Consider the following 22,226-nt stretch of genomic DNA (forward strand, 5'->3'; position numbering starts at 1 on the left):
TTCCACTTCACGCCTCCCAGCACTGCAGGCGGCTCTGGGCCACTTGTTTCACCTCCTCCTCCTCCTGCTGCTACTGTGGATGGTCCATTTCCAGATTTCCCCCATATCTATCAAGTTCTCCAGAGAAGCAGAGCCAGTGGGAGATATGTAATGCATGTCAAAGAGATGCATGTCAAAGAGATTCATCTCAAGGAGTTGGCCTACATGATTGTGAAAGCTGGCAAGTCTGAAATCTGTAGGGTAGGCTGGAAACAGGTAGAAATTGATGCTGAAGTCTTGAAGCAGAATACCTCTATCAGGAAACATCAGTTTTTGCTCTTAGAGCCTTCAGCTGGTTAGATGAGGCTCACTCACACTATCAAGAGTAATCTCCTTTACTTACTTAAAGTCAACTAACTATAGGTATTAACCTCATCTACAAAAGAGCTCCATAGCCACGCCGAGACTAATGTTTAGTTGAATAATTAGGCAATAAAGCCTCATCAAATTGACACATAAAACTGACCACCATACTCTTTGAGACTCAAAAAGCTCCTTGTTCCCCAGAAAAATGCACCAAACTTAATATTTTGCATCCACAGACGCCACAGGGACAAGAGCCCATGACGTAGAGTTTCAGACAATACATTTCGGCATGGGTCATTTTAGTTGTGGTAGCCATTTGGGTTGCTTCTGATTTTTTTTTTATTAGTAGAAAATGCTGGTATAAATATATGCATACACATTTGCGTGTGGGCATGTGTGTTTGTTGCTTTGGGGCAGATACTTAGGTTTGGAATTGCTGGGTCATACAGCCAACATCAGCGGCTGTACAATTTCACATTCCTATCCAGCAACATATGAATGAGAGTTCCAGTTGCTCCACATTTTCACCAATGCTTGGTATCATCAGTTTTTTAGATTTTCTTTCTTTCTGTGCCTCAACTGGTCCCTTTCTCTTACTCATATCACTTCTGTGGCCCTGCAATATTGATAGGATTCTGTGCAGATTGCTTTGCCTGTCATTGAAGTTCCTGCCTGGCCCTCTCCCACACCCCCATTCCAGGGTGAGTTCCTTGTCCCATGTTGCCTTCTCCAACCTGCTCAGAGTGCTCTACCATCTTTCCTGATAGGTCTAATCCTTCCTATCTCTTGGCCCCATGTCCCCAAGGACATTGAAGACCACAGCTGGAAGTATGCTCATCTTTCTCTGATCTCAGTGCTATCTCTCTGCCAGCGCTTATGATACTAAAAAATAATACATGCTCACTGAAAAAGAATCCGAACTGTACCTAAGAATACAAATAGAAGTATGGACACATATTGTAATGTGAATTCAGTATTTTGGTGAATCTTTTTCTAACACAAGTGCATGTACGTGTAATGTTTTTGTGACATGCAATAACCATTTCTAAACTGTATGGTGACTTCAGTTTTCCTGTCGTTGAGGTCCTTCCTGTCCTAGTTTTTAATGGCTATATGATGTTATTTGCTACCTTTTGTTATTTGACTTGTGTCTGTAGATCTCTAATTTCTCTTGGTTGATTATTAATGTAAATCCGTCTTTTTCCTGGAAAGCTCTAAGGCACCAAGGCCAGGGGTTGTGAGTTGTGTAGTGTGGGTTGCCCAGTCTGCTAGAGGGCAGAGCTTGGGTCCGTCCTGTGGTTCCCTGCTAATTCTAGGAGTGCCCTGCACATGTGGTCACTTGATTTTCTTTTCTCCACGCACTACTGATTTAACCCAGAATCGTTTCCTATGTTGTTCTCATCTAACTTATGAAAGAGCATCCTGCTTTGTTATGTTTTTATTTTCCTTCTGCTTCAGTATTGTGTCTTTCACCTTTAGAATAGGATTCTAAGGAAAAAGAGAGGAAAATTTAGCAATGATGTGTCATAGAAAACTTAGTGTTGTTTACATAATTCTTGACATGTGGTAACTGCTCCTTGTGAACTGCACCCTCCCAAACACACGTATACACACACAGCCTGGGCAACATAGTGGGACACCATCGCTACACAAAATTTTTCAAAATATTAGCCAGGCATGGTGGCATGCACCTGAATTTGATTGAGAATTACCTGTGAAGTCTATTTCTCCTAAGTTTCCTAATGGCTGTATGATGCTATTTGCTACCTTTTGTTATTGGACATCTTTTTCCTGAGCAGCTGAAATCGCCTTTGCAAAAACTATCATAGCAAGGGAAATCTGACATTCCCAGCTACTCAGGAGGCTAAGGATTGCTTTAGCCATGAGTTTGGGCCTGCAGTGAGCTGTGATTGCACGACTGCACTTCAGCCTGGGTGACAGAGCAAGACCCTGTCTCAAAAAAATGAAAAAAACAAAACACACACGTGTCACATGGATTGGGGGTGAATTCAATCTGGTCTTTCTGTAACAGTTAGGCAGAGGCACTCCTGTTGCAGGAGGAAGGGGCATAACTTTCAGTTGGCCCCTTCAAGTGGCTAACCACCTAGGGAACTTTCAGGAGTAGCCATCAACTTTTTCTCTCTTCCTATCCTTCTGTTTTTAACCTAAAATCATTTAAAAACTCAGTGTAGTTTTTAGCTCAGTAATGACATTTATATAGCTGTAAACCTTGTTCCTAGGCGTGACATGATGACTCTTCGATGAAATCCTGTTCCAAGGAGGTAAAGGGCTGCAAGCAGAGCTCTGCAGAGTTCACCTGGAGAGGTTTGTGGAAGTGGTCTGAGATGTGCTGTGAACTTGGATAAGCACATGCAGGTTCTCAGGAGGATAGCCTACCAGTGGGGCCCAGCTGCACCTGGGCACAGTGGAGATATGGTTTATGCAGTTGATGAGTTCTGACGCTGCCAGAGGACAGCTATTGGGTCATGGTTGCCTCAGCTTGAATTCAATTGAGAATTGTCTGTGAAGCCCATTTTTCCTAAGTCTAAGCAGGTGAAATCACCTTTGCAAAAACTACAGTAGTAAGGGAAATCTGACATAACTGACTCCATCTTGCTCCTAGCAAGCTAAATTGCTTTTGCTCATTCTTGCACAGAGGCTATACTAGTACTTTCCTTGAATGGATCCCTTCCTTTTTCAAAAATTGAAACCATATTTGTAAAGACTAACAGAAGGTCACAAGGTTAGCATTATTGGAGGGGCTTGAAATTTGCTAAAATATAGGCATAGTTAAACAATAACCTGCCATGGCTTCACTTGCTTTTCCATAATTGCTTACTGTCCTGGAGTCAAGTAAGCAGTCACAAGATTTATAACTTCCTCAATTACTCCTGTAGACAACATTGCTATTGTGAAACCTAAAGAAGTATGTCCAGGCACAGGGGCTCATGCCTGTGATCCCAGCACTTTGGGAGACTGAGGTGGGAGGATCACTTGAGGCCAAGAGTTTGAGATCAGCCTGGGCAACATGGCAAAACCCCATTGATATGGTTGATATTTGTCCCCACTCAAATCTCATCTTGAATTGTAGCTCTTATGTGTCATGGGAGGGACCCAGTGACAAGTAATTGAATCATGAGGGTGGGATTTTCCCTGTGTTTTCCGAATGATAGTGAATAAGTCTCCTGAGATCTAATGGTTTTATAAAGGGGAGCTCCCCATACATGCTCGCTTGCCTGCTGCCATGTAAGATATGCCTTTGCTTCTCCTTTGCCTTCCACCGTAATTGTGAGGCCTCCCCAGCCATGTGGAACTGTGAGTCAATGCATTAGTCTGTTTTCATGCTGATAAAGGCATACACAAGACTGGGTAATTTACAAAAGAAAGAAGTTCATTGGACTCACAGTTCCACATGGCTGGGGAGGCCTCACAATCATGGTGAAAGGCCAAGAGGTGGAAATCACATCTTACATGGATGGAAGCAGGCAAAGAGAGAGCTTGTGCAGAGAAACTCCCATTTTTAAAAGCATCAGATCTCATGAGACCTATTCACTATCACAAGAACAGCACAGGAAAGACCCACCCCCATGATTCAATTACCTCCCACTAGGTTCCTCCCATGACATGTGGGAATTGTGGGAGTTACAATTCAAGATGAGATTTGGGTGGAGACACAGCCAAACCATATCATTCTGCCCCTGGGCCCTCCCAAATCTCATGTCTTAACATTTCAAAACCAATAATGCCCTCTCAACAGTCCCCCAAAGTCTCAACTCGTTTTGGCATTAACTCAAAAGTCCACAGTCCAAAGACTCATTGGAGACAAGGCAAGTCCCTTCCGCCTATGAGCATGTAAAATCAAAAGCAAGTTAGTTACTTTCTAGATACAGTGGCGGTATAGGCATTGGGCAAATACAGCCATTCCAAATGGGAGAAATTGGCCAAAACAAAGGGGGTACAGGCCCCATGCAAGTCCAAAATCCAGTGGGGCAGTCAAATCTTCAAGCTCCAAAATGATGTCCTTTGACTCCATGTCTCACATCCGGGTCACACTAATGCAAGAGGTGGGTTCCCATAGTCTTGGGCAGCTCCACCCCTGTGGCTTTGCAGGGTACAGCCCCTTCTGGCTGCTTTCATGGGCTGGCATAGAGTGTCTGTGGCTTTTCCAGGTGCATGGTGCAAGCTGTTAATGGATCTACCATTCTGGGGTCTGGAGGACGGTGGCCCCCTCTTCTCCCAGCTCTACTGGGCAGTGTCCCAGTAGGGACTCTGTGTGGGGACTCCCACCCCACATTTCCCTTCTGCACTGCCCTAGCAGAGGCTCTCCATGAGAGCCCTGATCCTGCAGCAAACTTCCACCTGGGCATCCAGGTGTTTCCATATATCCTCTGAAATTTAGATGGAGGTTCCCAAATCTTAATTCTTGACTTCTGTGCACCTGCAGGCTCAACACCACATGGAAGCTGCCAAGGCACAAGCCTGTAGTCCCAGCTACTCGGGAGACTGAGGCAGGAGGATCACTTGAGCCCAGGAGGTGGAGGCTGCAGTGAACCATGATTGTGCCACTCTCTCTCTTACTCTGTTGCTCTCCGGGCAACAGAGTAAGACCTTGTCTCAAAAAAAATAAAAATAAAAAAATTGTAGAATGTATAAAATGCATATATTTTTTCTAAATTTTAAAGGCACAAAAACAATCCTTATATTGTTCTTGGGTTCATATTCATGCCTAGAAAAATATTTAAAATGGACTAAGCATGTCCATCAAGGCCCTGATCATTGCAAGGGATGCAGAGTGGAAGACAGGGGCAGGGCTGGGCCTGAGGATGTTTGGGACTGTAGTTTTAGCTCTAGTCCTTGTTGTTTTTTTTCTTTAGGAAAATTAAAGCAAATATGATATAATGATAATAATTAATTTTAGGTGTACTGTAATAAGATTGTTTGTAATATTATTCTTTGTAATTCTTCTTACTCAGTAGAAACAAAAGGCTCACTAAGCACCCAGTACCTAGAAGTCAGCAGCCCATCCTAGCCTGCACTCATGGGGTGTGGCCTGAGGTGCCCTGTGTCCAAAGGAGAAAGGGGCATTGCTATAACCTGGTGGGTGGGCTGGTGTGCCCTGGGAGCTTCCCATCTGAAATGCTGGTGAGAGGTTTGCACCCTGAAAGAGATTAATTTCTTTCTCCTCTTTGTCACTAATGCACGTACCCTCTGCCTTGTGCAAATGCCCCACCATGTGTCTTGTGCAGAGTTTGTACGGTCACACAGTGGCATTTCTGGATTGTGCTGGATTGGACTTTGGGATGTGCTCAGAGGTCTTAGTTCTCATCTAGCCTTAGAGGACCACTCTGTGCTTGGCAAGTCCTCAGTGGTTGAAAAACTCCTTACCTACAGCTAATTTGGGGCTTGTCTAGGTGGCTGGTGGAGACAGGTGGGGAAGCTTAGGGAACCCTGGAGTTTCTGTGGGGATTGACTCATTCTGCCCTGAGTACCATGGATAGACCTTTTCCTTCTGCTTTTTTTCTCTTTCTTTTCTAGCTGGGAAAACCCTTGGAAATACATTCTCGAGCCTCATTGTGTTGGGCTCAGAGGCCAGGAGGGAGAGAGACCCTGGATGGAGTGACAGGTGACTTAGAGGCCAACTGGCCAGCCTGTGGGCAGAGCAGATGGGAAGACAGGGGTAGAGATTCAGCCAGCCCTCTCTGGGGGTCTCAACTCCACTTCTGTCTCACAGATCTGCCAGTCACCTGACACCTCCAGTTCTCCTCACTCCTGCTGCTGGGGTAGAAAATGAGAACCCCAGATTGGGATTCCAGGTGCATTGTTTTGTACCTGTGGCTCTGGGGTGCTGCTGCTGCTGTCCTGTGTGGTGGGTGGCTGTTGTGGCTGCCCTATAGGTCTAGCCATACAGGATGTTGCCTGGTTCCTGTGGATCAAGATGCTCTGACTTCCGAGTACTTGACATAGAAAATAAGCTTTAAAGCCTGGGCAATGTGGAGAAACCTCATCTCTGAACCAAAAAAATACAAAAATTAGCCAGGCATGGTGGCACACATCTGTAGTCCCAGCTACTCGGGAGATTGTAGTGGGAGGATCGCTTGAGCCTGGGAAGTTGAAGCTGCGGTGAGATGAGATCATGCCACTGCACTCCAGCCTGTGTGACAGAGCCAGACTCTGTCTCAAAACAACAACAACAACAAAAATAAGCTTTGAAATATGACAGTGTCATGGTAAGAACTGCCTGAGCTGCTCATGTTGACAGTGATGATTCCCTCCACAAGCTTCTGTGAACTCAGAGGGTTCTGTTTCCTTCTTCAAATTCATTGAAATGAAGAAGTCATTTGCAAATTGAAAAAAAAGGTTATATTTCTTTTGTATTAATCAGTTTAGTATTGTTGGAAACTTACTATTTACTCATCTGCACGTGAATCTGAATGTGAAGTCTATTTGACTAACTGTATTTTAACTTGCTCTCTGCAAAGTAACTTTATTTTTGTTTTCAAAAATGGCTTTCACTAGTAATCATTATGTCAGGGGCTTTTGAACCAGAGTGACTCCATTTTGAGTGAGGGCTAGGAAAATGAGGCTGAGACTGGCTGGGCTGCATTCCCAGAAAATCAGGCTTTCCTAGCCTCTAGATGTTTACAGTAAAGGGAACAGATTAATAATGTTTACTAAAACAGACCCAGACTTGGGAGTGTCCAGATATCCTGATATCTGGAGAGCAAAGGCATTGCTAATTTTGCTTTAAAAATAATAATACTGATTCTTACAAAAGATAGTAATTAAGAAAATTAATCCTTTATCACAAACCCTCGTAGCAGAGCACATCTTCCCAAGATCTATTTTTATCCTTTATATATAGCAGCATTGTACATAGGGTGCATGCGTTCCTCCTCTTACTTTCGGGAAGGCCCTACTCTGTCTATGGAGTAGCTGTCCTTTCGCCATTTTACTTTCTTAATAAACTTGCTTTTACTTTGCACTGCGGACTTGCTCTGAATTCTTTGCTGCTCGAGATCCAAGAACTCTCTCGAGGTCTGGATCCAGACCTCTGTACTGTAACAATTACACAATATATATGTTTAAATGTATATCATCATGTTGTATACCTTAAATATATACAATCTTTGTCAATTAAATGTTCTAAAATCAAAAAGTCTTTCACATATATAAAACAATTAAAAAGTAAATACTTATTTTTCTTAAGATACAGATCTTTATTTTTTGGAAGCAAATAAAAATCCCAAAGCAGATAATCTTATTTTAGTTATAGAAAATAATCTTATTTTAGTTATAGAAAATAATTTAGATATATTTTGGTATTCAATGGTAAAAATATTGATATTTACTTAGTTGAATTAAAAAGTGAATATCTTTCTAGTAACTTCCTATCTGTCTTGGTCAACTGAGGTTATTATTATTTTTTTTTCTGAAAATATGTCAGGTTCATACAACTGAGGTTATTAAGAAAAATTATTCAGTGTTCCTGTGTAGCAGCTAAATTCATTATTTAATGCATTTTAAAGAAGCCTATTGCTTAAAAATGCATAAAAAGTAATAGACTTCTTTAAAATCATGGGTTGCATGGGTTCTTTGCATGGGTTGCGTGGGTTCTTTGCATGGGTTGCATGGGTTCTTTGCATGGGTTGCATGGGTTCTTCTTTGCATGGGTTGCAAAGGGCCCCAATATGGAAGTTCAGATTGAGCTAAATTGAAGATAATGTATTTGAATGTCTCATTATTTGGAAGTTATTATGATGGAATTGGTGGAAATGAAGGAAAATGTTGTCCTGGTGTTAACCTTTGTGGGAGGAAGCTGTGAGCCCCATCTTCCCCTGCAGCAACAGGTGGGTGGTCCTGGAAAAGGCTGGTTTTTTTTTTTTTTTGAGACGAGTCTCGCTCTGTCGCCCAGGCCGGAGTGTAGTGGCGCAATCTCGGCTCACTGCAACCTCCGCCTCCCGGGTTCAAGCAATTCTCTGCCTCAGCCTCCCGAGTGGCTGGGATTACAGGTGCCCACTACTACGCCAGGCTAATTTTTTTGTATTTTTAGTAGAGATGGGGTTTCACCATCTTGGCCAGGCTGGTCTTGAACTCCTGACCTTGTGATCCACCCACCTCGGCCTCCCAAAGTGCTGGGATTACAGGCGTAAGCCACCGCACCCAGCCCAAGGCTGGTTTGTTGTTGGGGTGCGTGTGTGTGTGTGTGTGTGTGTGTGTGTTTTGAGATGGAGTTTCGCTCTTGTTACCCAGGCTGGAGTGCAATGACGCCATCTCGGCTCACTGCAACCTCCACCTCTCGGGTTCAAGTGATTCTCCTGCCTCAGCCTCCGAAAGTAGCTGGAATTACAGGCGCCTGCCACCACACCCGGCTAATTTTTGTATTTTTAGTAGAGACAGGGTTTCACCATTTTGGCCAGGCTGGTCTCGAACTCCTGACCTCAGGTGATCCACCCGCCTCGGCCTCCCAAAGTGCTAGGATTACAGGCATGAGGCACTGCGCCCGGCCAGGGCTGGTCTTGTGTAGAGAGATCAGAGTGGTTCGGAAGCTTGACAGGAACAGGGATTTCTCCTTTCCTGGTGTTGTAATGACCTGAAAATCTGTCTTGTTCTTCAGTCTACCTTGCTCTCCACCCAAGGGTGTTGGGCATTTCCCAGCTTCACTGGACTCCTGGGCTGTGCCTGCTGCTAGACTCCATCCGGGTTCCACCCACAGGTCCCCTCCCAGGGCTTTTCCCAACCACCCTGCCTCCTGCCTCATTTTCCAAGGTGCCACAATCTATTTTACAGATTTCCTTGTTTATTTCCTCTCTGCCCTCTAATGCTATTTTAAAAACTTTATCATTTCTACTTCATTTTATTATCTATTATGTAAAATAAAATATTTCCTGATTTTGATTTATTGTTATATCCCAAGGACCAAGAATGGCGCTGGGTACAGAGAACACTCAGCATCCTTCCATTTGTGGAAGGAATAAATATTTGTGTATCTATGTAGATGTGTTTTCCCACTTGCTTTGTGATCTGTGTATTTAAAGAGGTGGCAGCTTCTTCACAAGGCATTCTTTCTGGAAACAGAAATGCAATTCTTCTTAAGGAAAAGTGGATCATTAAGATTTCTGAACTAGTTTTGCAACTATATAGAGAAATGTTGGAATAAAAGTTAATTCCAATGTTAAAATTCTATTCTGTAATTATCATAGAAACATAGACTTTTAAGAGCGTTATTTCTGGATCACACAGTTCCACCAGCACTCTCCCTAGTAGACAGCCTCAGAGGGGCTCAGAGCAGTCGGTGATATGCCGGGGACGCCCGAGTCCCAACCAGGAAGTGCCCAGGGAGGAATGAACCAGACCTATGGGGAGGAACAAATGAGTCCTGCCAATGCAACCCCTGTCCTCCCTTTAAAAAAAAAAAAAAAAAAAAAAAAAAATGACAATTAAGCTTAATGAAGGTATTTGCAATTGAACCATGGATCTAAAAAGGTAAAAGTGGGGAAAGTTAAGAGTTTCTAATTATAAGCATCATCTTCCTGAAACTCTCACTTTTACCCTTAATTCAGAAAAGACACGTGGCTCTTAACCTCCTATGTACTTGTGTTGCAGGTGGTGTCTTTGGTGGCTGTTCACCCTTCCACGGTAAACACGCTTGGGAAGCAACTTTGCCAAAAGCCTTCGGACAGTCCAGCGTCAACACCGCAAGCCAAGTGGTAAGGCCCGCGGGGACAGAACCGTCGGACCCTGGTGGCGAATCTGGGATGGATGAATTCGTTGCTGTTGGGGCCGGCGGTGTTCGCAGGAGCGCTAGATTTGCTCGGGTTGGAGTGTGAGATGTTCCCTTCTGCCCAAGGAGCCCATGTAGACAGGGCTAGATGTACCTTCTGCAGCTTCTGCAGCGACTTGAGGCGCGTCGCTGCTAGAGGGTCCTGGTGCCCTCGGCGTGCGTGAGGTTTGTTTTCTAGGGTGCTGTGTGTCCCTCCCCACCCCCCGTACAATCCTCCCCGTAACTGGGCAGTGGCATCGGTGGGCACTGGAAGGACCCGAAGCAGGTGATGGGATGCAGCGCTTCCAGGTGGTGACCCCGGCTGGACGTGCATGGATGCGAACCGCCACCCGGGCTGGGGCCAGCTTGCTGCTCCCGGGGCCTCCGCAGCCCTCCCAGCCCGGAGCTGAGTCTGATGAGGCTTTCTTATGCGTTCAAGCGAGTGTGGAGCGGCGAGGCAGTGCACTTGCCCCGTAGCTCCCGCGCTGGGAAACCCGGAGGGGAGGGCCTGTGGCGGGCAGGCGCCCCGGGCAGTAGGACTGTGCTTCTTCCTTGGTCCCATTACACGGGAAGGGCAAGGTGACGCGACTCAGCCACGCGGGCCTCGCATTGGTGCCTTCCCTTCCCTCTCCAGGACGCGGTTATTAAACGCTGCTTTTAGCCGATTGTATTTCCTATCTTTGAATCCGTTTTCTTTCTCCTCTCTGGTTGGTTGGTTCTAGCTCTAAGCCCATCAAAGACTTTAAGGAGCCTACACAGAGTGCTGCAGCCTCCCTTTGTCAGAATTGGGGCCCCTAGGAGCTGAGTGCGGCATGTTTCGCCTGTTCCTGGAGCTCGTAGTCAGGGTCGCTAGTGCACTGCCACCCGGAGGACTGGACGGAGTTCCAGACCTGCTTCCGGGGACCTCCTGCGTGAGGGCGGAGGCTCTTTCATGACCGTGAGATGCTCCGGGCCTTCCTGGTCAGCAGGAGCTGCAGCCTCCGCGCTGGGGCCTCCTGCCAAGTCCCGGGCTTTGGTGACATAAGTGCCTTTTGCAGTCTCACCACCCAGGGAAAATTTATAGCGGTGTGGATTGAATTTTTGTTCTAAGTCTGATTGCGTTCTTTAATCTTGCTAAGGGAATCGCTAACGGTAGCCATTAAATTATTTTGTGTCGTTTAATTTGATTTACCCATAGGTACCCAATAGGACAGCTTAGGATGAGAGCACTCTTTAAAAACAAACAACTGGCTGGGCGCGGTGGCTCATGCCTGTAGTCCCAGCACTTTGGGAGGCCAAGGTGGGTGGATCACCCGAGGTCAGGAGTTCCAGACCAGCCTGGAACAACATATAGTGAAACCCTGTCTCTACTAAACATTACAAAAATTAGCTGGGCTTGGTGGCGCATGCCTGTAGTCCCAGCTGCTTGAGACACTGAGGCAGGAGAATCGCTTGAACCTGGGAGGCGGAGGTTGCAGTAAGCCGAGATCGTGCCACTTTACTCCAGCCTGGGCAACAGAGCGAGATTTCATCTCTCAAAAAAACAAAACAAAGCAAACAAACAACAACAACAAAACCCTTTTAGATACAAAAGTCCAAATTTTTAAAAGTATACCTATTTCAATTATGACTCAAAACCAACAAGCCTTTTCATGGCTTAAAACCGAGAAGCCTTTTATCACTTAACCATGGGCTCAAGAAGTGCCTCCGAGAGAGGGTGCAAAAACACACTGTCCACCTTGGCATCCAAATTGCTCCGAATATCCTAAGAACGACCAGACCTTTTTTTTTTTTTACCTTTTTTTTTTTTATTATACTTTAGGTTTTAGGGTACATGTGCACAATGTGCAGGTTTGTTACATATGTATCCATGTGCCATGTTGATTTCCTGCACCCATTACCTCGTCATTTAGCATTAGGTATATCTCCTAATGCTGTCCCTCCCCCCTCCCCCCACCCCACAACAGTCCCTGGAATGTGATGTTCCCCTTCCTGTGTCCGTGAGTTCTCATTGTTCAATTCCCACCTATGAGTGAGAACATGCAGTGTTTGGTTTTTTGTCCTTGCGATAGTTTACTGAGAATGATGGTTTCCAGTTTCATCCATGTCCCTACAAAGGACACCAACTCATCATTTTTTATGGCTGCATAGTATTCCATGGTGTATATGTGCCACATTTTCTTAATCCAGTCTATCATTGTTGGACATTTGGGTTGGTTCCAACTCTTTGCTATTGTGAATAGTGCCGCAATAAACATACGTGTGCATGTGTCTTTATAGCAGCATGATTTATAGTCCTTTGGGTATATACCCAGTAATGGGATGGCTGGGTCAAATGGTATTTCTAGTTCTAGATCCCTGAGGAATCGCCACACTGACTTCCACAATGGTTGAACTAGTTTACAGTCCCACCAACAGTGTAAAAGTGTTCCTATTTCTCCACATCCTCTCCAGCACCTGTTGTTTCCTGTTTTTTTAATGATGGCCATTCTAACTGGTGTGAGATGGTATCTCACTGTGGTTTTGATTTGCATTTCTCTGATGGCCAGTGATGATGAGCATTTTTTCATGTGTTTTTTGGCTGCATAAATGTCTTCTTTTGAGAAGTGTCTGTTCATGTCCTTTGCCCACCTTTTGATGGGGTTGTTTGTTTTTTTCTTGTAAATTTGTTTGAGTTCATTGTAGATTCTGGATATTAGCCCTTTGTCAGAAGAGTAGGTTGCAAAAATTTTCTCCCATTCTGTAGGTTGCCTGTTCACTCTGATGGTAGTTTCTTTTGCTGTGCAGAAGCTCTTTAGTTTAATTAGATCCCATTTGTCAGTTTTGGCTTTTGTTGCCATTGCTTTTGGTGTTTTAGACATGAAGTCCTCGCCCACGCCTATGGACCAGACCTTTTTTTTAAACAAGGCAATGAAGTTGAGACAATTAAGACAAACTCCCCTAAGAGCTGGCACAGTGGGACAAAGAGACACTTTGGTTCCGGACTCCTAGTCAGTTGGCTAGCCGTCTGAAGCAAGCCTGATGACATGCGACTTCTGCTAGCGAAGACCACAGAGAGTATCCTCACTGGTTCCCAAGCTAAGCTCTCAAGACATAAAACAAGATGAAAGCCAAATCTTATGACTTTCCTCCTTGTGACAAACTACATAAAAGACAGAGACAAGGAAAACAAGGACCATTCCTGGGAGGCTGTGATCAATAACCAATGGATACTCAGAACCAAATTCACAAGAGTCACAATCTGAAGAATTAATTCTTATAAATGTTTTCTGCTACCAATCTGAATTGGAAAGGAAAAGACGATGAACAATGTTTACCTCCCTTTCTCGAATGGCCACTACAGACAGAGATCTAAGAGCTGACTGGGTGAGATTTCCTACTTTCTACCATCTTCTGTCAGTCTTCCCAGTCCCATCTCCAAGCTGCAGAGATAGTCGGCATCCCTGCATTTTAGGGTCCCTCTCTTGTCACCAGAAACTGTAGGGGAGGTGGAACTGCACCTCCATCCCCTTGGGGTCCTGGCTGGGCTCAAGAATTAAATTGATACAAGATAGATTAACAGGAGAAAAACATACAAATTCACTTAATACAAGTTTTATGTGGCACAGGAGCCCTCATACGGAAATGAAATCCCAAAGAAGCCGTTAGAGTCTGTTACTTATGTACTGAATTGGACAAAGCATAGTAAGTTGTGAAAATGAGGAAAGACAAAGGGGCTTGGGCTAGGGAGCTAATTGGGTAGAGATGTGTTCAGGAAGATGAGTTCGTATAACAAGGTTTGTTTGTAAAGAATTTCTCCAGCCTCAGTTTTCCGTCCTTGATGATAGGAAGGTTGCGTCTGGCAGCAGAATCTTTGTCTGGGGGGAGCTGCTGTGCAAACCACCCCCTACTGAGTTTCTCCTCTTCCACTTTCTTATTGCAGGTAGTGCTCCCTTCACGCCCAGCTGTCCTGTAGAATGGCAGCCTAAATGTGGACAAAAGCTATACTCTCTTCATTTGGTGCCTTTAGTCCAACTAAAAGAGGCTACAAGTTTCCAAATGAACTTTGCATTACAAACATGAAGATGTGAAAGTGAGCAGAGGGAAGATGAGGGCAGGCCAACCCCAAGGGCCAAGGCTGCTGCTTATCTTGCTCCTGAAGCCCCTTCCTCTCCTGACCTCTAAGGAGAAGCCCCCCTAAAGTTCCTTTCTCTACCCCCAGGGCTAGGTTACAGCCACCTCCTAGGTAGACAGTGGGAGACTGCAGAACCACAGGCCCCTCCAAATACCCTTGGCCTTGACAGGACTGCGACTGCCTGCCCACTCTCACTCCACCTGAAGTCGGGGATCACCCCCGTCTTCCCTCGGGGCTCCATGCCCTGCCCTGTTCCCCTTCTTGCCACATCAGCACTGTTCCTTAGTTGACAAAAACGTCCCTATGCTTCTGGACACCTCCTGCCCCCAGTTAAGCCAGGATAGGCTCTGCCCAACTCTGGCCCGAAGTGTCTCTCCCCATCCCGCAGCCTCTCGTGAAAATGTCTATTACTCCCCAGACCGCACTCAGCACAAGCACGAACCTTCCCGTTTATTCCCACAAGTGCTGTGCCTGCTGGTGGGAGCATTTCTCTCCCTTTCCCAGACAGTTTAGGGCAGAACCATCCTTGCACAATCTCATTCTAGTCTCCATTTTGGTTGTATCTTACAAAATCATAGCTCAGCTTCTTTTTTATTTAACATTAAAGCGGAAGAGTAAGTCTGGTGTCACTTTACACATCCTTGGGGCAGGGAGAGTTGTCGGGTCCCCTTCTGTCACTAGGAGCATGGAATCCCCAGAAAGGTGACCTGCTATCAAACCTGGACAAAATTACCTTGAGGAAAAAGATAAAATAGACTTAATTTTCCAGACAGATAAGGATAAAAATTTTTCCAACTGGCAACAAGATTACCAATGAACCCTTCTCTCAGAAACTATACAAGGAAAAAAATTGGAGAAACAAATTTGCTACTCGTCTGTCCAAAAATATGTTGCACTCTGTACAAACCTCACCATGGAACAAATCAAGTGTGTGAAAGCCGGCAGTGCCAGCAAATCTGAGATAGGAGGGCCCTGGGTCCCGGACATGTCTCAGCTCTAATTTTTAAATAAAACATGTAGGTTTTTTTTTTTTTCTGATCAATAAGCTCTGAAAGTTTTTTCTGATATAACTTTTCCCCCTTTAACAGTTTTATTGAGATATAATTCACATACCATACATTTTAAAATATACAACTCAATGGTTTTTAGCATCCATCACAAAATCAACTTCCGAACATTTTCACCCCCACCCTTCACATTTCTGTATCCTTTAGCTATCACCCACAACACTCCCAGGCCTAGATAACCAAGAGTCTCCTTGCCACTTTGATATTTGCCTATTCTGGACATCCTACATAAGGGAATTACGCAATATGTGGCCTTTCATGTCTGGCTTTTTTCATTTAGGATAATATTTTCAGAGTTCAGCCATGTTGTAGCATGGATCAACACTTCATTCCTTTTCAGGGCTGGATAATATTTTACTGTACAGTGTTATGAGTTGAATTTTGTCCCCCAGAAATTCATATGTTGATGTCCTAACCTCCAGCACCTCAAAATGTGGCCTTATTTGATGACCGGATCTTTCAAGATAATCATGCTAAAATTAGGTAAGTAGGGCAGGTCCTAATCCAGTGACTGGTGTTCTTACAGCCAGGGAAAATTTCAACACAGTGGTGCATACAGGGAGAAAGCTGTTCAAACACAAAGACAGAGATTTATAAGCCAAAGAAAGAGGGCTAGAAGAGCCCTCTTTTGGTTTCAGAAGGAACCAACCACCCCGACGCCTTGACCTCAGACTTCCAGCCTCCAGGGCTGTGAGACAACACATTTCTGTTGTTTAGGTTGTTGTACACTTCGTTATAGCAGCCCTAGCAAACTAGTACATATGGGTACACCACATTTTGTTTCTCTGTCTATCACTTAGACTTTTGGGTCATTTCCAGTTTTTGGCTATTATGAGTAATGCTGCTCTGAGCATCCATGCACAGGTATTTGTTTTCATTTCTCCTGGGTATGTACATAGGAGTGGAATGGCCGGGTCAAACGGTAACTCTGTTGAACTGTTTGCGGACTGCCAAACTCTCTTCCAGTGTGGCACTGCCCTTTCACATTCCCTGCAGGAACATATGAGGGTTCTCATTTCTCCACATTCTTGTTGACACTTGTTACTATCCTTCTTTTTTACTGTAGCCATCTTAGTGGGTGACAGTGGTGTCTCACTGTGGTTTTGATTTGTATTTCCCTGAAATGATATTGAGCATCTTTTCATGTGCTTATTGGCTGTTTGTACATTCTTTGGAGATTAAATTTTTTAATCCAAAGTTCTGGGTAATCCAGGCCCTGTGCATCTCTGCAGACACATGTTGGCTATGCCACCCTTCCCCTCACTCTGATTCCAGTTATCTGACTTTCTTTGGTCTTTGGAGGCAAGTTCTGTACATTTTCCTACATCAGGACCCTTATACTCTCAAGTCTCTTGAACAAAGACAATTCTTTTCCCCATCTTTGCCCTGTTAACCTGAACTCATTTTTCAGAGTTCAGTTCAACCATCACTGCCTTGGGTAAGCCTCCTTCAGCTACCCCAGCCAAGGGTCCATCAGCTGGCTGAGCTCACAGAGAGCCCTGCATCAGGTAAATGTGTTCAGTCTAGAAAATGGCCTAATCGCCCCACCCAGATAAGTCCTCAGTTCCACTAGGTACAGCTTTATCACCAAATTTTAATCTTTTCACTAGGCTAGGTAATCATACAACTTTAGAACTGAGTTAACTCTTTCAAGTAGGAAGACGAATATCCCTACCTTTCATTTAGATTTTCTGAACTAAAATAAAAATTACACTATAATTTATCTTGGTATGACTTAGTTATTTTCTAAAGTTTCATTTGGGCATTTAACAATCAAACGCATACCTGAGCTAGAATCCTTTGAAGTATCCAGATTAAGGTTGGGGCACTTTAAAGTTTGAGAAAGAAAGAATGTTTAAGAGTGACCAGGCACAGTGGCTCATGCCTGTAATCCCGGCATTTTGGGAGGCTGAGGCGGGTAGATCACCTGAGGTCGGGAGTTCAAGACCAGCCTGACCAACATGGAGAAACTCTGTCTCTACTAAAAATCCAAAGTTAGCCGGGTGTGGTGGCACATGCCTGTAACCCCTGCTACTTGGGAGACTGAGGCAGGAGAATCGCTTGAACCCAGGAGGTGGAGGTTGCAGTGAGCCGAGATCACGCCATTGCACTCTAGCCTGAGCAACAAGAGTGAAACTCCATTTCAAAAAAAAGAAAAAAAAGAAAAAGAAATAAAGTTTAAGAATATCAAGAATAAAGTAAGGCATTATGTTCATTTTCTTAGAAAGCCACTAAGCCAATATTAGAGAAGCACCATCTGCTGTAAATTGAATCACCTCTCTAGACCCAAGGCAGCCTTCCATGTCAAACACATGCCCAGCTACAAATGACAAAGGGTGCCATGTCTTCAGGGAAAAAAAGATTTAGACCAAGACCAAGAAACCTTTTTGTTTGTTTGTTTGTTTGTTTGTTTCTGAGACGGATTCTCGCTCTGTCACCAGGCTGGAGTGCAGTGGCGCGATCTCGGCTCACTGCAACCTTCACCTCCCAGGTTCAAGTGATTCTCCTGCCCCAGCCTCCCAAGTAGCTGGGACTACAGGTGTGTGCCATCATGCCCGGCTAATTTTTGTATTTTTAGTAGCGTGGAGTTTCACCATGTTGGCCAGGATGGTCTTGATCTGTTGATCTCGTGACACATCTGCCTCAGCCTCCCAAAGTGCTAGGATTACAGGCATGAGCCACTGTCACCAGCCTAGACCAAGAAACCTTAAGTGTTTCTCACTAAAGGGAGAACACAAGCCCAACCAATTTTATGATTACATTTGGTTTGCTTTCCTTGTCATCTCTCCATTTTGTGCCAGGGGAGCTGTATGGTTTCTTTGCTTCATCAGCTTGGCAGCACCCTAAAAACTTCTGGGGCAAATAAGTCGCTTGACACTGGAAAGGAAAAGGGCACCTGGTTTTAGATTCGTTCTGTAATGAAAAGGCAGATGATGGTGCTTTATTATCCTGGGGAAGGAATTACTGTCCTTCCCCAGTTAATAGTCACAGGCAAACAATTGTCAGCTGATTTATTTAATAAAATGACACAAATGATTTGAACATAAGGAGCTGAAGTTGGCCAGAAAATGTGGGATCAGAGCAGAGAAGGCTTTGAATGCAACCAGGAAGAACTGGCATCAAGCAGTGATTCTCTCCCACAAGGAATGAGGTGGAGTCACACAATTACCCAAGAGCTTCAAACTGGAATGGGCCTTGCTGTTTCCCCCAGATGTTGGTGGATTTTGGTGAATGTCAATGTTTAGGATAGAAGAGACTGACACTGACACTACTGCAGGGGTTCAGATATGAAGCAGTGACAATGTAGGCCAGTGCGGGTGGCCATGGGAATGACGAGGAGAGGGCAGATTTGAAAAATAGGAAGTAGGCTCAGAAAAAAGGTGGACTAGAATAAATAAAGAAGATGAAGGGGGCTTCCAGAAGTTAATGACAATGTTAAATCAAGCAAAAGTGTTTCTATCTAAGGAGGATTGCCTCTCAGTGTAGCATGTCCCTTGTCTATGTTTACGCCACCCCAATTAGATTGCAGCAGAGAACAGAGCCTAGCACTCTTCCATTTTCTTTATATCTGGAACATCTACCCATAGAATGGGCTGGTGAACAGCAGGGTCTCAATTACTGCTTGACCAATTCCCTTGGGCTTGGGCAGAGACTGTTGTCTCTTCTATTTAATGAACATTGACTTTGTGTCCACTGAGTGATGGGTGCTCTGCAGAAATTAGGAGAAAATCCATGCCATAGAAAACAGCTTATGGGTTAATGCAACTGTGAAGACAGGGAGTTTTTGTGTATTAGACAAAGAAGTCACTACAATACAAGACGAAATAAGACCAGTGCTTTGCTGGTCCAAGAGAGAAACTTAGACCTCTGAAGGTGAGGGATTCAGCATGAGTTTATGAATTTGGATGAGCTGAAACAAGTCTTGGAGGTTAAAGGTGGGAGTAGGGAGAGGCATCTCAGAAACAGAAGCAAAAGCAATGAAAGGGATATGTTGACTGCAGCTGAGAGGTTCGCGTTAGCACTGCAAGCCGAGAAGCCTACCCAGCATAGCCACACTCTTGACAGGTATGTTACAGCCAAGCATTTAGAACCTTTATTAGATTTTAATCATGATGCTTTTATTGGGCATGCTACCACCATTAAAATTATTTTGTGTTGGAAAAATGAACTACAAATGGGATAAGAGACTTGCAAAAGTAAGACAGTGGCCCAACCATGAGCTCAGTCTGCAGTCAAGTGACACAGGTGAATGCCTAATGTGGCCTTGGAACCATCCTCTAGGACTTTCAGGCATGTAGAGTGGGATAAAGAGCAGTGGGCCATAACAAATGCATACAGACACATGCTTTCTGTACTTGAATAACAAGTCACACAGGCCAAAAGAGGACCCTACCCTCAGCAATCACCACACCAGACCCACACCTAGTTTGTGCCTGTAAAAAAATAGTTTGTTTTTTTTTTTTTGAGATGGAGTCTCACTCTGTTGCCTAGGCTGGAGTTCAGTGGCGGGATCTCGGCTCACTGCAAGCTCCACCTCCTGGGTTCACACCATTCTCCTGCCTCAGCCTCCCGAGCAGCTGGGACTACAGGCGCCCGCCACAGCGCCCGGCTAATTTTTTTTGTATTTTAGTAGAGACCGGGTTTCATCATGGTCTCGATCTCCTGACCTCGTGATCCGCCCGCCTCGGCCTCCCAAAGTGCTGGGATTACAGGCGTGAGCCACCGCACCCGGCCAAAAAGAAAGAGTTTTTATTTGTCCCAGCTTCAGGGATAGAAGGATGTGTTGCTATTTCCATTAGATATATAAAATTGATAGTAACACTCCAGTGTTAAAGAAAATACCTAGTTATTGTGTGCTCAAAATTTATACAAGTTAGTTGATGCTTCTCTAATTTTAATTTATTGAATTTAAAATAAGGCTAAAAGAACATTAGTCCTAGAGTTGAATTAGATATAAGAACATTTATCTTCTGTTCTCAAGGTTTGAAAAGTTACGAAGACCCAGATTCTTCACATTGCACTTTTATAGATATTGATTGAGAATAGTCTTATAGAAAATTCTGAAAAAAAGTCATTATCCCATCATTCTAACCTAAAGATTATTTCAATACTTTTTTTAAGTCTATAAATGCATGAATGTGACAATCAATTCTAGCCATTAAGATAAATAAATTATTTTCTAAAAATGCACATATTTTATGAGTATAGTTAAAATTTTGATAATTCAGCTTTGCTTAGATTACCATACCTTTTTATTCTAAGAGGCATCACGTGACCATTACTAGACCAGGGACAGAAAAACTGGATTATAAACTGATACTAATTTTGTACAAAAGGATTATGAAAATCTTCAAAAAGATCATTATATTATGATAATTTCGCCCAAATGTTGCAGATTCGAGAACTTTCTCCCTCCTCAGTAGTAGAGAGAAATAGGAAGTAGGAAAAATAGGAGGTAGGCTCTGCCCCCCATCATGTCCTGACTTCAAACTGCACAGACAAATAGCATTATTGAGTGTGAACCTGAGCTCCTCTTGCACACACCTGACATGCCCCAGGACCCCTCATAGGCTCATGCCACCGTCCTCTCTCTGCCCAGCCAGCCAGCCTCCCTCTACCAGGTCTCCCGTGTATGCAATCCTAATGCCCTTTTTGTTTTGTTCCCCGCCCCCCTCCATCTTTCTTGAAGTGTGATTGACAAATAATTTTACATATTTAAGATGTGCAATGTGATGATTTGGTACACTGCAATCACAGTAATTAACATATCCATCTCCTCATGTAGTCACCCTTTTTGTGCGTGTGAGGACACTTAAGATCTACTCTCTTCCAAAATTTTAAGTATCTGATTCAGTATGATTAACTAGAGTCATCATGCTGTATATTAGATCCCAGCATGTATTCATCTAGTAACTGAAGGTTTGTACCCTTTGACCAATATCTTTGATTTCCCCTGCGCTTCCCAATCCCTGGTAACTACTATTCTATTCTCTGTTTCTATGAGGTCTACATTTTTAGATGCCACAGATAAGTGAGCTCATGCAGATTTTTCTTTCTCTGTCTGGCTTATTTTACTAAGAGTAATATCCTCCAGGTTTGTCCATATTGTCGCAAATGACAGGATTCCTTTTTTTTTTTTTTTTTTTTTTTTGAGACTGAGTCTTGCTCTGTCACTCAGGCTGGAGTGCAGGGGCTCCATCTTGGCTCACTGCAACCTCCGTCTCCCAGGTTCAAGTGATTCTCCTGCCTCAGCCTCCCAAGTAGCTGAGATTACAGGCATGTGCCACCACACCTGGCTAATTTTTGTATTTTTAGTGGAAATGAGGTTTGGCCAGGCTGGTCTCGAACTCCTGACTTCAGGTGATCCGCCCACCTCAGCCACCCAAAGTGCTGGGATTACAGGCATGAGCCACCGCATCCAGCCAGGATTCCTTCTTAAGGCTAAATAATATTCCTCTGTGTGTGTGTGTGTGCGTGTGTGTGCGTGCGCGCGTGCACGCATCACATTTTCTTTACCCATTTACCCACAATGGGCACTAGGTTGACTCCATATCTTGGCTATTGGGAATAATGCTGCAATGAACATAAGAGTGCAGACAGCTCTTTGAAATGCTGATTCATTTACTTTGGTGCTTATTTTACTGAGCATAATGTCCTCCAGGTTCATCCATGTTGTCACAAATGACAGGATTACAGGCTTGCGCCACCATGCCCTCCTAATTACAGGCTTGCACCACCACAGCCAGATAATTTTTTGTATTTTTAGTAGAGATGGGGTTTCAGTATGTTGGCTAGGCTGATCTCAAACGGCTGACCTCAGGTGATCCACCCGTCTCGGCCTCCCAAAGTGCTGGGATTACAGGCGTGAGCCATTGTGCCCGGCCAGGATTCCTTCTTAAGGCTAAATAATATTCCTCTGTGTGTGTGTGCACATGCACAGTGTGAGGCAGTGTGAGGAATG

General features: G+C 44.3%; 1 long non-coding RNA gene across 1 annotated transcript in view; it reads left to right on the forward strand.

The window, feature by feature from the left end:
• Positions 1-22,226, forward strand: part of LOC105737776 — a 73,490-nt gene that overhangs the window by 10,565 nt on the left and 40,699 nt on the right. Inside the window, exon 2 of the long non-coding RNA XR_001113460.2 lies at positions 9,949-10,052. This is a non-coding gene — a long non-coding RNA (uncharacterized LOC105737776). The remainder of the gene's footprint in view (positions 1-9,948; positions 10,053-22,226) is intronic.

This window comes from Nomascus leucogenys, chromosome 22a (genome assembly GCF_006542625.1).
Source record: "Nomascus leucogenys isolate Asia chromosome 22a, Asia_NLE_v1, whole genome shotgun sequence".
Taxonomy (NCBI): domain Eukaryota; kingdom Metazoa; phylum Chordata; class Mammalia; order Primates; family Hylobatidae; genus Nomascus; species Nomascus leucogenys.